At 54.0% G+C, this 14,740-nt stretch overlaps 1 protein-coding gene across 1 annotated transcript in view; it reads right to left on the bottom strand.

Moving 5' to 3' along the window:
- The window catches only part of DAB2IP (DAB2 interacting protein), a 217,109-nt gene that overhangs the window by 85,655 nt on the left and 116,714 nt on the right, over window positions 1–14,740 (bottom strand). The gene's annotated exons all lie outside the window — the stretch shown is intronic.

The raw sequence follows: 14,740 nt of genomic DNA on the forward strand, positions 1-14,740 counted from the left end.
TCGGCCCCAGCAGCTCGCGGCCCGCGCCGCCCGCCCGCCGACCGAGCGCCGACGGCCCGGCCCGCGCAGCGCGGCCCAGCCCACCCCGCCCGCCACGTCGCCCCCGCCCCCTAAGCCGCTGTTGCCATGGCGACGCCGAGCCGAGCCGCGCCGACCGCTGCCGAGGCTGCCCGAGCCCCCCGGGCGTCCCGGCGAGGGGGAGTACCGGGACGAGGGGGCGGGGCTGCGGAGGGGCGGAGACCCCCGGGGAACGCCAGGGCCGGCCGCCCCACTCACCTCCCTGCCGCCTCCAAGCTCGTCCTCCCTGAGCGAGGTCACACCCCCCACCACCCACCAGGAGGAATCCACGCCCCCTACCCCGTCGGGGATTGACAAAGCACCTTCCTCCGCTGCGAGGTCGCTGCTCTCAGCCCCCAGTGGTACCGATGAGAGCGGGCGCGTGGTCGGCTGAGGCGCCGGCTGGCCTGCGCCTGGCAGTGCCCTGGCCACCTAGACCCCGATCCTGGGCGACATTCCCTCCCAGAGCGGCAGTTGCTTGATGTCAGTGTGGGGCCCCTGCCCGGAACGTTGTATGTACCCCAGCAAGGACAACCATCTTGGGGAAAGGATCCTTAGCGCCCAGCTCAGGGAGGGGCCCGATGAGCTGAAGGGTTTGCTGAGTATCCCCATTAAAAGCTTCAAGATTTGGGGAACCTTATTCAGGCCATTTATCCACCTACCAGGTGGCACTGACTGAGAACAGAGCTTAATCCCCCACCTCCCCCATCCCAAGAGCTCCTGGTCTGATGGAAGAGACAGAGTAGACAGGCGTTCAATACACACAGGTCGAACCAATCTTCCCTTTACAGGTGAGGGGAGAGATGTGGGGGCCCCAGGGGACACAGCCTGGGTCCTGCCAGGCTTGGAACCTACAGGAAGCTTGAGGGAGAGGAAAACTGGAGGAGAGGGAGCCCTCTAAGGAGGGGGTTTCTGGGGGCCACCCACCTCAGTCTCAACTCCAGGTTGCAAGTGGGATATTAATTTAATTTGAGGTTAATGTATATAATCCAAATACCACATTCCATCCATCCCAAAATAAAGTGTCAGTTTGGCACCCCTCTCTGTGTCCAAGAGGTGCAGTGGATGTTTGCCACAGGCCCTGGGCTGCATCTGTCCATCTTCAACATAAGAAGGTCAAACATGTGCTGTACAAGTCATCTCATGTCACCCGCACGGACAGAAAATGACAGAAAAACATTCTCTGCAAATGAAAAGGCTTGCTCAGACAGGTAAAATGACTCATCCAAGGACACCCGGCTTCCGGGCCTGGCTAATTCGAGAGCTTTCAAGATTTCCCTTTTCCTATCTTTCTCCTTCTGCCTTTTCCTTCTTCCTCAGCCTTTCGTATCCACAGGAGAACTACCCCTGTGGCCACCTGTTGGGATTCTGCATGTCCTTAAAGGCCCAGCTGAAATACTACCTCACCAGAAGGCCATCCCAGGCAGTGGAGTCCAAATGCCCCTCACCTCTGCAGCCTGGAATTATCGATCAGGGTATTCTAATCAGCTGCCACAAATATCTCTTAGGTATTAGAGGCTGCAGGAGGGATCCTTCTCCAGAGGCGTGACCCATAGACAAGGCAAGGCTTAATGCAGAGGGACCGCAAATGGTGGCAGGTCAGGGGAGCACTAGGCTCTCTGGGACACACGGCATGGAGGCAGAGGCCTGCACCTCTGCGTGAGCTCTGAGCTCTCCCAACCTCCACCTCTTGCCAGGTATAGGGGAGGGGGCTGCACCTGGTTAATTTGGATGGGTTCTCTTCTCCCAGGGGTTGTGGTCAAGCAAGTTATACCAATGGGCTTGTACTTTTTCTTGGTTTTTATTTTCTACACTGATGAAAATTTCATAGTTTTTGCAATCTTGAGGTACGAAGAACAAAGAAGCATGTTTCACAATTTATGTAGCTCATTCTAGAGCAATATTGATGGCTTTATCCTATTTCTGAGTTTAAAAAAAAAAGTTTTCCCCCCTCTAGGAGGTTTGATGCACATGTGCTACTTCCTCTTCCCCACTCCACCCCCTGTGACTCTACTTAATGTTCCTCTGACAAGCAGCCTCCTCCTTAAAGCCTACTCAGAATGGTACCTCCCCCACCCAAACTGACAATGACCTTGGGGACTCCTAATACCCTGTCATATTCACTCTTTCACCTTAATGAGAGCCATTATGTGCTAGACACAGTAGCAAAGATAGCCATGAACATTATGGAGTGAGCAGTGTATGGATATTCAAGAGGTCAGGGAGCTCAGATCATGAGAAAAGAGATTCTTCCAGGGAACAGAGAGTGTTCCCATTGACCCACCCACCCATCATATCACACATCCACCTAGAGACCTGTGTCCCTCAGATAACTCAGCTCAGGACCCTGCATATGACAGGCTTAACAAATACTCATCATCTTGGAAAGCCACTACCAAAAGGGGACTCAGATGCAAAGGCTGCATTGCAGGGTGACTGAGGACCAGAGTAGGGAAGGGACTTCCCCAAGGTCACAAAGCAAGGTTAATCAAGGACCACGGACTCCAGTCCTCTGCTCTGCCCAGCCAGACAGCTTGTTGCTCTCCTTCATGGGGGTGGAGGGCCAAGGGCGTCCTCTCCCTCATCGCCAGATGAAGGGAGGCAAACCTTTTCTGCTGTCCCTTCAGAGGCAGCTCCTGGGACTTGATTTCTGGAGGCAGCTACAGCCCCGAACTTGGGAAGAGGGGTTGACTGGTCTTCAGGTCAGAAACTCTTATTCTAGACTCAAGACAACCTTTAATTGAGGGGCAGTTGGCAAATCATTCAGTCAAACAGGGTTCTTGATACCCACTTTCCGGGACCGCAGTGGAGCCCACTGACAGCCCAGTGGCTAAGAACCAAGTCAAACCCAGCTCCACACACCCCTCACTGCAAAAGAAGACAGTTAAGGCCCCTTGCCTCTCTGAGAAATGGATGGGGGGCTGCAGTGAGGATTAAACTGGCAGATAAAAGCTGATAAAGCTGCCAGGCACAGTGGCTCACGCCTGTAATCCCAGCACTTTGGGAGGCAGAGGCAGGTAGATCACCTGAGGTCAGGAGTTCAAGACCAGCCTGGCCAAAATGGCAAAACCCCATCTCTACTAAAAATACAAAAATTTGCCAGGTGTGGTGGCACGAGCGTGTATCCCAGCTACTCGGGAGGCTGAGGCAGAAGAATCGCGTGAACCCGGGAGGTGGAGGTTGTAGTGAGCCAAGATTGCATCACTGCACTTCAGCCTGGGTGACAAAACAAGATTCCATCTCGGGAAAAAAAAAAAAAAAACTGATAAAGCTGTAGGCTCAGAGTGTAGCAGACAGTAAGTGCTCAACAAAAGCTACGTGGAATTCTCATATACATGTACAGGACTGTTAAAACACTCCATTTGTAGTGACATGTATTGGGCCTAGCTCATCTGCAAGGATTATAGGTGGTCCCCATGATCACTCCCTTGCCCACTGACAGACTCTGACCCCCTAGCCACACCCTCTAAGGCCTGGCTGTATCCCACTTCTCCTGCAGATGGCCCTGGACCACAGGAGCCCATCCTTGCTGACCATTCTCACTGGACAGCTCTAGCCCTCTCACATCGCTTGGCCTCAAATCTTCATTCAGACAAGCTGTGGGCCGATTACTGGCCCTCTCTGAGCCTCAGTGTCCCTATGTGTAAAATCAACTGATGATGATACCTACTTTATGGGACCCTGGGAAGGATGAAATGAAGTACGATGTCGCCAGAAAGACAGTAACTATTAAGCAACTACACACAGTAGTAGGTTTATTGCAACCAATACTGATGTTGGCTGAGCACCACCACCTCTTTTTGCCCCAATGGGTAAACGACCACCAAGGGTGGGAGTCTGTCTGGGCTTTCCAGACAGGAGCCTGCGGGCTGTCCAGCAGGGGGGATGGAGACATGAATGAACATGCTTGCAAAATGATTCTGGAGCCACAGAATGTCATCCAGTTTGGTAGTTTTGAACTCTTTTAAACAATAACTTTTTTTTGTTTTCCTAAAGCAACCTCACAGAGACTCCCGATGTCCAAAGTGCACGGGTGGGCAGGGCTGCTCAGGTGAAGGCCTCAGCTTTCATTCACTAGAGCAAGGACTGATGTCTAAAGCTCAGCAAGCAGCCTACACAGTCCGCGGGGACCTGAGGCTCCCTCCCCAGATGCGGCACTCTGCCTCTATTAAGGCAGCCCATGTCCCCGTCTACTTGTCAGGCAGCTGTGCCATGGCGCTGAGGTCAACTAAGGCCTCAGGGCTTTTGCACAAGGCTGCTGCCTGGTGCCACCTCCCCAGCTCATTCCCTGATGGCTGGGCGGGGATAGCTATGTAGCCCTCACCCCTCTCTGTGGATGGCCCACTGCCCATCTGGACATCCTTCCTATGCCAGCTGATCCTTTAGGCCCTAGGCTTCCATCATATCATCATATGACCAAAGCACAGGGCAGTTTGAGTGGGGGTCAGAGGCCTGGGGGTCTCTGGCCGGAAGGACCCAAGTTCTTAAGCCACTCTCCTACCCCAGTTCCTGCCACTTCACCACCATCCTGACATCTGGCCCACAACCCTGTTCCTTCTCCAGAAGGTCCTGAACGACTTTTTCAAAGCCCTTTCAGAATTCAAGATACGTGATTTCTTCATTTACTCATTTCAATGAATTCCACGTGATGATGATGATATATTACCAGCAATCAAGCTTCTGTTCTGACGAGTCACTCCCACCCTAGGAGAGGACGCCTAGGAGCTCCCAACGCCTCTTATCAGGAATCCCTGGGAGAATAAGGGCTTCAGAATTCGGGATGTTTTGGATTTCCAGGTGGGGAAATGGAAGCTCAGAGAAGTTAAGTCACCTGCTGAAAGTGGCAGAGCTGGGACTATAACCAAGAGAGTTCTGGCCCCTGGGATGGGCAGCGTGGGGACTCCTCCATATAGGGAAACAGAATGGACAGCTCTGATCATCCTCCCCACACTCAGCCCCAGGCACTGTACTAGGCCTCAGGGACCAAAGCCAAGGTGGGAGGGAAGAAAGGGAGGCCCGCTCACTCCCTGAGTGCAGAGCCGTCACACAGGGGCTCCCAGTGAATACCTGGAGGCTCACCACCCCCAGGGAGGAGAACCTTGCCCAGTGCTGTCCTTGTCTGTGCCTCACTCCCAGCCGAGGAGGCAGTCCCTAGGGAACCAGGGATCTGTATTTCAGCGCCGTCACCTAGACACCCGGGAGCCCAGGCCCGGCTCCTCCCATAGCTGTTTCTAAGGCCCATCCCCAAAGAGAGCCTTGGAGAAGGGAGACTATTTTGACAGGCATGTCTCTCAGTATCTTTCTGGGGCTTTGCCCGAATGCCAAAAGCACATCTAAATAAACAGGAAGGGGAGAAGATCCCATCCAGATCCTGCCACCTCTCTCAGCTCCAGGAGGGGAGAAATGCTGAGCGCACGGGCTGGCGGGCTGACCCGACACTGCAGCAGGCTGGTGGGGGCACTAGAAAAGGGCTAGGGTGGTGGGGGTCCTGCTTCCAGAGTCACAGGGTGAGAGCCAGGAGGGCCCACAGAGGGCAGCCAGGCTGGTGATAATGAGGAGAAATCTGAGGCCCAGAGGGCAGTGGGACCTGCCCAGCATCACCAGTCGGGGCCATTAGAACCTGGGTCCCCTGCTCCTTGCCCAGTGCTCTTTGTATCTTCAGCATCCACGCTTCAAGAACCTCACAGGCTGCCCTCACTTCCTCTTTCTGGGCCACAGTCTTCCCATCTGCAACACGAGGGGCTGGACTGGGTGATCACCAAGCTCCTTTCCAGTGCTGATATTTGATGATCCTATAAAGTCAGAGCAGCTGCCAGGGCCAGGCTGCCTGGCCCGCCCCAGGCTTGGCACCAACGGCATCAGGGAATTCTCTGGCTTTGCCCGAATCCTTCAGATGTGCCATTCCTCCTGCCCTCCCCTTCCCTGTTCCCGGGTCTCTACCCTCGGCAGGCTGCCCAGCTTCTCTGGCCTCCTCCCCTCAAGGGTATGCACCATCAAAGAGGGTCCCAGCTGGAGAATGACTCACTAATGGTGGAATGTCAGACACTGTGACAGGCAAAAGATGGGAGGCATCTTAAACTGGGATTAGGTTAGTGCCTTCCTGGTGGCCACCTACTCACAGGCCACCCTATGCCCACAGAATCCTCCACAATCTCATACCAGTGAGATCGCCACATATTCCGCCTGGAAAAGGTAGCCAGACTACTTTAAGTCATACAAAGAAAACCAATTCATAGGTCCTGAGAGCCTTCGGGGAAGCCCCAGGAAGGGGCTGGACCCTGACACTCCAGGGTCACTGTTGTGTTAAAATACTGCCTGGAAAAACACACTTAAACATGTTCACTTAGAGAAATATACAGGGCCAGAAACATACACAAGTGCTAGGACAGGCATGCATACAAATACACACAAGAAAGGCATCCCACAAAGAAATGCATGTGTAAGCATACAAGTACCCCGGTACCACTACACATACAGACACACACAAACACAAACACATTGATCAGCACACACACGAATACACACATACACAGCCATGAAACATACAAGCCAAAATACACATACACTGAAACAAGCCCATAAATATACACATGTACTCAGCTTTCATCAGGCACCCGCAGAATTGTGCAGACACAAACTAAACACACTGGCCCACATGTGCTCAAATTCACAACCAGGAAAGGAAGGGCAAGTGGCCCAGGAAGCTCCAGAGTTGGGAGCCCAGATCTCAGGACCAAGGCAAGAAAACAGCTCTTAACGGCTTCCAAGATAACCCCCTCTGCTTTTCTCGCAGGGCTTCACTTTCTGGCAGTCTTTGAGGACAACTTGTTTGCTCCTCTCACACTCAGAAAGCTTGTCTTTACAGCTCCCTGAACATGTGGCTTTTGCAGTTCTGTTCCCTGGCAAGAGCTGAAGGTCCCTGCCCTAAACATTTCTCCTTCTGCCCATTAGCACAGCTAAAATTCCACCGTTTGACACACCTCTTTAGGTCCTAAGGGTAATTCAATCTCTAGGAATCCCCAGGTAAAATGTAAATAATTTTCATACTTCCCCTGGAAGAGGGTGAGAGCAGGGGATTCCACCACTTAATGGCTACAGGGCTTTGGGCTCATGACTTAACCTTCTATGCCTGTGTCCTCTTCTGTAAAATGAGGACAAAGTGGTTGTGGAGATGCAATGAGATCATGCATGGAAGAAACTTAACCCATTTCCCTGCATACAATAAATACGAACTGCTGGCATTGCTGTCACGATCACTTTCATTTATCACTTCCTTTGACCACCAGAGACCAGCCCAGCCATTAGCCAGAAGGGCCTGGGCTGTTCCTCCTGCCTGGGAAGGAAGACCCTCCACACCCTTAAGGTACCTCCTCAGTCTTTCCCTTAGAGGCGTCCCCCGATGTCCCCACCCTAGGCCAGGTCTCCCTGTAGACTTACCACAGTTGTAATTATAAGTGTGTTTATGTAGTGCCTCCCCACCCATACTGGACTGTAAAGCCTCCAGAGCAGGGGCCATGGCAACCTGGGTCTCCAGTGCTGGACACCTGGCAGCTATTCTCTCAATATTTCCTGAATGAATTCACAAATATTTAATGATATAAAAGGAAACAGAAAAAGTGCTCTGCGGGGCTTTTTGAAAGGATTTCACTTGGAAGCAATCAGGACAGACTTGCTAGAGGAGGCAGCTTTTGACAGCATTTTGGAAACACTGAAGGTGGGACAGCAGGTGGGCTTGCGGAGATTAGCTGGGACAGGATAGCCACATACAGGCATTCTAGGCAGACTCACAGCATAAGCAGAGGTGTAGAGGTAGGACAGTGGGGAGTCTGGCTGTCCAGGGAGGCCCCTAGAGTTATCACAGGTCCCTCCAGCCTCCCACTTACACACCACCACCTGAGCCTGGGCTTATAATCCCCTCCCCAGTGCAGAGGACACCCAAGTAAAGGGGAACCCTAAGGAACACTGAGAGTCTAGTGGAGGAAAAAGAGGGGAGCCCAGATTTGAAGAGGGTGAAGGTGAAGTTGGGAGGGGAGCTGAGGATGTCGGCAGGGCCCTCCTGGTATCTGCCAGTGCCCAGGATTGGGCAGGCATCAGTGAACAGAAACCAGTTACGCATTCCCAAGATCTCAGCTTGGGATGTGACAACCCAGAGCAGCCAGGGAGTGACTCATTGTCCCATAAATCCTCCAGCTGGCACCTGCCTTAGCATAATAAGCCTGTCCCAGAGGTCTGGATGGCTACAAACACCTCATCACCTCTTTAAGCTCTCAGTCAGCCCTGGCCGTGGGATGGGGTGGGGAGTTGGACACCCAGGGCCACGTGGCTGCAAGGAAGCCAATTCCACCAGGCGGTTACACCCCTGCAGCAGGGTCTATACTTTCTCCGCCTGCCCCCACGCCCTATCACTGAGGTCCCAGCCAGTCCTCCCGGGGCCACTTGCTGACTTTAGTGCTCATTCCCGAGCAAAACTCCCCTATCCTGTGCTCTGTGCACTGCATGAGTGGCAAGAAAACCACATTTGGAGTCTACAACTCTGGGGTCAAAACCCAGCTCTGCTATTAATACTAATGAAGGCTCTTCCAACATGCTGCTGAGAATTAGTCAGATGTATTTAGTAAGCCCTGACTAAGCTTCAGGCACTGTATTAGAGCTTCCCATGACTTCTCTTGTTTAATTCTCACAACCTAGTGTGCAGATGGGAGAACAGAAGTTCAGAAAGGGCAACTAATTTGCACAGCACCGCACAGCCAGGAAGCGGCAGAGCTGGGTTCAACACAGACAGGCTGCTCCAGAGCTAAAGCTCTCATGTAATCCCATTTTCGGACTGAGGCGCTGAGCCAGCACCTAAGCCGCTCTGTGACTCAGTTTCCCTGCTGTACAATGCAGGGATTAGTCTAGCTGATCTCTAAATTCTTTCCAGCTTGGGTGTGCCTCCCTGGTGACCCATTTGCAGGTGACAACACATGGGGGGGAATCTTCTGGGGACAAAGGAGCACTAATGGTGGGACTTACAGACTTGCGCTGGGCCACAGGGAGCTTCAGTTGGGTAGGATCCCCCTGCACTTCCAGGCACCCAGCTGGCCTGGGTGGACCCAGGGCAGCAAGGCAGGAAAGAGGTGCTATCTTGTTTCTCTCCCTGGACCAAGAACTACCAAGGAAACAACAGGACCCCAGGGAGCTCCAGGCCTGAGGACCAGTAACCACTAGTGGGAGGGAGGGGCGGGGGAAACTCCATAAATCCACCCGAGTAAGCAGTGCTCTTAAAAGCCCTTTTCACTACAGAATACAAAATGCACCGTTTTGGGAGAGGATTTTATAGGCTATATCTCCTCCTGGGTGATTTACCATCTGCGGGCCAAGGTTCACCTGGGAGTCCTGGCCTCAGAAGGCCCTTGGGTATGGGATAGAGTATGGGGTGGAGTCAAGGTCAGTTTCTTTTTTTCTTTAAAGGTCAGTTACTTTTTTTTTTTTTTTTTTTTGGACGGAGTTTCACTCTGCCACCCAGGCTGCAGTGCACTGGTGTGATCTCGGCTCGCTGCAACCTCCAGCCTCCCGGGTTCAAGCTATTCTCCTGCCTCAGCCTCCAAAGTAGCTGGGGTTACAGGCATGCGCCACCACGCTTGGCTAATTTTTTGTGTTTTTAATAGAGATGTGGTTTCACCATGTTGACCATGCTGGTCTAGAACTCCTGACTTCAGGTGATCCACCTGCCTCAACCTCCCAAAGTGCTGGGATTACAGGCATGAGCCACCACGCCCGGCACTTTTCAAGGCAAGGGCTGGTGTCCTTGCTGGCCTCTGGTGGCCTGGGTCACTTGTCTTGACCTGTCCTCCCATGGCAGGGGGCCACTCTGACCTCAGACACACAGTGCAGGGGCTGGCAGAAGTGGAGAGATCACTGCTCACCTTCCCTGCTCGCCCTGCAATTACTCCATTTAATTCATTTACTCCCTGTCTCTTTCTGTCTCGTGCAGCTTCATTCCACAAGCCCCTCATGAATCTGCCACGGGTGAGTCCTTGCTCCAGTGCTGGGAGTTCAGACAAATCAGAAACAGTCCCTGTCCTTGAGAAAGTGACCACCGTCTGGTGGGAGAGACAGAAGTGATGGATCATGAAGTCACAGAGTCTGTGAGGGAGTGTGGACAGGTGGGGTGCTCTGCAGCCTGGACACAGCCCTCGATGGCACTAGTGAGCTCTGGAGACAGAGAAATGGGGAGGAATTCTGGGTAGAAGGACCTGCCCACACAAAGGCATGGAAGCTGGGACAGCCTGGGGGACTTGAAGGCCAGGCTGGGGAGCTGGATCCCCCACCCTGCTGGGAGCCATCTAAGGTGCTGGAGCAGGGGAGTAACAAGCTCAGCTCATTTTAGACGTTCTTTAAGCAATTCTACAGGAGAAGTTACTCATCTCGATGCAGAGCCTTGTGTTGGAAACAGATGTCACTACTGCCACCTCCACAGAGGGCCTCCTGGCTTTGGAAACAATTCCCGCCTGACAACTCAGATATAATTATGTCTGCAATCCCACCAAAATGCCACTTGATCGTTTCATTTTTGTAGCATGAGGAGGTGGGGAAATGAAGGCATCTGAGCCTGGCCCCTGACATGCAGCCCACCCCACCACCTCCCAGGAGAGGGGAGGACCTGCAGGGCCACAGAGCAGGATGGCAAGAGGAGAACAGTTCTCTCCTATCCCAGGGGTGTCTGACTCCTGGGGCCAGGCCTGCTCAAAGCAGGGGCAGGACAAGATAAGGCAGAGAGATGGGGAGGCCTGGGTCCAAATCTCAGCTCTGTCCCTGCAAGCTGTGTGGCCCAGGACAATGCACCTCCCCTCTCTGGGCTTCAACATCCTCAACTGTAAGATGGAGAGAAAAACAGCACTGGCTAGCAAAGACTGGGCTGCGTGCTGTGGGCCGGGTGCTGTGAGAACTTCAAGATCCAGGCCCGTGAGCGGAGCCATCCTAGCCAGCTCTTCACTCCCCATCTGCCTTGATTTTGTCACCTTCTGAGAGTGAGATTTGTGTTATCTGAGCCTCGGGTTGTAAGGATTAAATGAGATAATACTTAGAAAGTGCTCAGCACAGGGCCTGACCCAGAGTACTGTGCAGAACAGGATTCAAAATCCCCCATGGTAAAGATAGCAGAGGTGGTAGAGCTGGGATTCGAACTCAGGCCAATGGGACTTGGAGTGCAAGCTCTGACCACCACCACGCCTCTACCACAATGCCTGCCTTACCTCCTCTCAAAGCAGTGGTAGGTGGAACAGGTGCCTATAACCCATCAAAGGGTGGCAGTGACTGGTCTCTGTCGGTCCCAGCCTGGTGACCAGTGCAGCAGCCCTGCCTGACAGATCACATACTGGTCCACCTCACCCTGTGCCCTTCCTCTTGGTGGACAGCTGTCTCGGCCCCAGACCTTGTTCCATCCAGTGTCCCTGACCAGGGTCCCCTTTCAGAACCCCTGGCTTTCTGATCAACCCAGGCCCAGCTGGCACAGCCAGTCATGCCAGGCCCGGCCACTGACAGGTGCTCCCAGATCTAAGCTGCTCCCAGACCCCAGCAGTGGGCTCTACAGTTTGTTTAGCACAGTGGGCTGCCTCCCTGTGGCCCTGGACACACAAACCCCTGGGAGTTCAACACTCACTGGGAGGAGCCACGAAGTCCACTTGCTACCCTCTGCTGCCCCCAACTGGCGGGAAACTGCCCTGCGCAGACACCTCCATCTCTATCTGAACTCACCACCTGACAACTTGGTCTCTGGTCCCCGAGGAGCCCCTCCAGCCCCTCTCCACCTTCTACTGCCAGGGCTGAGCCCTAGAAGTTCAGTCAGGGGTGATGTTGCTTTGGGGCCGTGATGGAGGGGTATGGAATGGGGAGGGGTCTGCCCAGTTACCTGGGGCTCTGGAGGAAATGTGGGGTGGAAGGGCACCCCACACACAAGCAAGGGGAACAGGTGTGAACACTGGGGAATGTTCCCTTGTGCCAGGCACTGAGCCCACACAGCCACCCTGTGGGGAGGAGTTCCTGCCCATTTACAGACAGGGAAAGAGAGTGGGGCAACTTGCCTGAGCCATCCCACAGAAGGGAGCAGTGGCCAAGATTTTAATCCCGCTCCATCCCTGGGTCTGGGGGACTATCCCTGGGAGAAGCCAGCACTGTACCCCCAGGACCCTGAGTGGGTGTGAAGAGAGGAAGAAAGGCCCCCACAAAGCATTCCACCTGCCAGTTACTGAACCTGGCAGGAATTGGGGTGGTGGCCTTTACACCTTAATGGGAACCAGTTCATCTGATTCTGTGCTGCCCAACAGGCTTAAGTGCAGGGCTGGGGAAATGAAGTTTGCAGGGATGGCCTACGGATGCATTTGGAAGGCCCCAGGGCAGGAAGAGGAGGGGGTGCTAAGGCTGGCTTGTTCCCTTCACTTCCATCCTTCCCACTCACACTGCCCAAGCCAAGCTGCCACTTGCCAAGGTAAGGCAGGAGATTCCAGGGATCCTTGAAATGGGCTCTTCCCTCTACTCCTGCACAAGGGCATTCTGAGCACAGATGTTTGGGGGTTGGAACAGGCTCCTGAGAACCTACTTAAGAAAAGCAATTTGCTTGTCCCCCCAACCCCATGCTGGATACCCACCCAGTCTTGCTCTCTGCCCACTGAAGGAGCTCCAGACTCTCCTAGCCTGTTCAAGTATGCTGCACTCCATGTCTGCTCTGGCCTACTCTGGCCCACCTCACCTCCCTTGATGAGGACCTCATACTCCTGTTAATATGGCCTTAGATCCCAACTGCTCTATTCACTGCCATGGATCTCTTGTCAATTCCATTCCAGCCACTTCCTCACGTTTCAGTCCCCAAACTGCTCTCATTTCCTGCTGTCATTTGCCCATGCTGTTTCCCATGTCCTGGCCTTTGCCTGGAATGTCCTTTCCCCTTCACCTGCCTGGAAATTACTTCACCAAGTCCCGGCTGACCCTTCTGTATTTCTGCAGGTAGCAACTACGTTTTCATCCTCTTTGTGTCCTCAGTGACCGGCATAGGCCCTGACACATAATTGGTAGTGATGACAAATGTATCGCAAGAAAGAATAAAGAAAGGCAAAAGGAGAGAAGAAAGTAAGTTCGTTCACACCACGGCAAGACTCACAGACCAGAGCTGGGCTCCCACCCCTGCCACCACCAGCTGTAGACCTGCTGAGGCCAGGCCCTTCTCCTCCCTGAGCCTGGGTTCCTCAACTGTAAAACGGAGCTAATGAAACCGCCTTCCTGTGTATTAATGGGGTGGGGAGACAGCCTCCCAACCCTACCAATACTGCAGCAGTCCCACCTCTGTCCCAGGCCTCAGTCTGGCCTGGTATTGGACTCAGGAGGCTCCAAGACCCCCTGTCCCTAGACTCCTGCCCTGAAGACCATCCCTGCCCCACCCTGGCCACCCTGGACAACTCCTGAGTCCCACTTTCCAACACTCCCTCTGCAGAAAAGGGGGACGCCCCCCGCGGAAGGCAGACACAGACCAAAATGACAGTAATACCTTTTGGGTTTGAATAGCTTAATACCAATCAGGCTCCATGAAGGTCAGGGATGGAGGGGGTGAGGGTGGAGGGGGTGGAGGGGGCAGGGTTTGCTCTCCCACCACCCCGCCCATCTGCTGAATACACGCCGGGTGCTGGGTCAGGAGACTGACTCACAGAGCGGAACTAAGCAAATTCCTCATAATTCAAGGAGAAAACTGGGGAGTCCATGGTGGGACCCCACCCAGGAGTCCAGCACTACCGCCCTGTTACAGCCAGGGCTGCATGGCTGACATCCCTCCGCTGGTTGATGGGCCACAAACATAAATATGTCCCAAGTGAATGACCATCTGAGATGGACCCGCAGCAGCCTGGGCCAGTGGAGGGAGCCCCAGCAAGTATCCTGGGCAAGCCGCTCTTCTGCAGGCCTCAGTTTCCCCATATACCCTGGGACCAATCTGGATCGTCTCATCTGTGAGCCTGGCTGGCTTTTCTGTTCCCCACCCCAACAGCCACTCAGAGCCTCCGTAGCTTGGAAGGGGCACAAATGGGGGGTAGCGAGGCCAACTCTGCAGGGAGCAGAGAATGCCCCCTCCTGGACCTTAAGTCATGCGTTCCTCCTTCAGGCAGCCCCCAGCCCAAACTTCAGGTGCCTCTGCAGTTGGGGCTGGGGCCTGGCGGCCAGGAGGGGGCAGTGTGCAGATGAGCAGGAGGGAGCTGTCGGGGGCTCCAAAGGCAGTTGGACCAAAGAACACCCATTCCCCCCAGGAAATGTGATGGGGGCTGGGAGAAGGGCTCAGCTCAGATCGGGTGGCTGATGTCCAGGTGCTAGGAGGAAAGGACGGGAAGGAGTAAGGGGTGAGGACCACTGGATGTGGGGGAGAAGGACAGAGACCTGGGCTCAACTCCAGGCCCTACCCTAGACATGCTGTGTGACCTCAGGAAAGGACCCTCCCCTCTATGATTCTCAGTCCCTCCTCTGTATAGGGAAGGGTTGAACCAGTTAATTTCCAACAGCCTTTCCATGGTGACATAGGCGGGAGGGTCACCCACTAGCTTGCATGTTTGTGTTCACATGCCTGTTTCTTGTGTTTGTGTGACAGAAAGATAGTTGAAACATGGCAAGGATGTGGGGAGGCTACAGGAGTGGAAAGAGGGATGAGCAGCTGGGAAACCTGAGGTCC

This window comes from Theropithecus gelada, chromosome 15, assembly GCF_003255815.1.
Source record: "Theropithecus gelada isolate Dixy chromosome 15, Tgel_1.0, whole genome shotgun sequence".
NCBI classification, from domain to species: domain Eukaryota; kingdom Metazoa; phylum Chordata; class Mammalia; order Primates; family Cercopithecidae; genus Theropithecus; species Theropithecus gelada.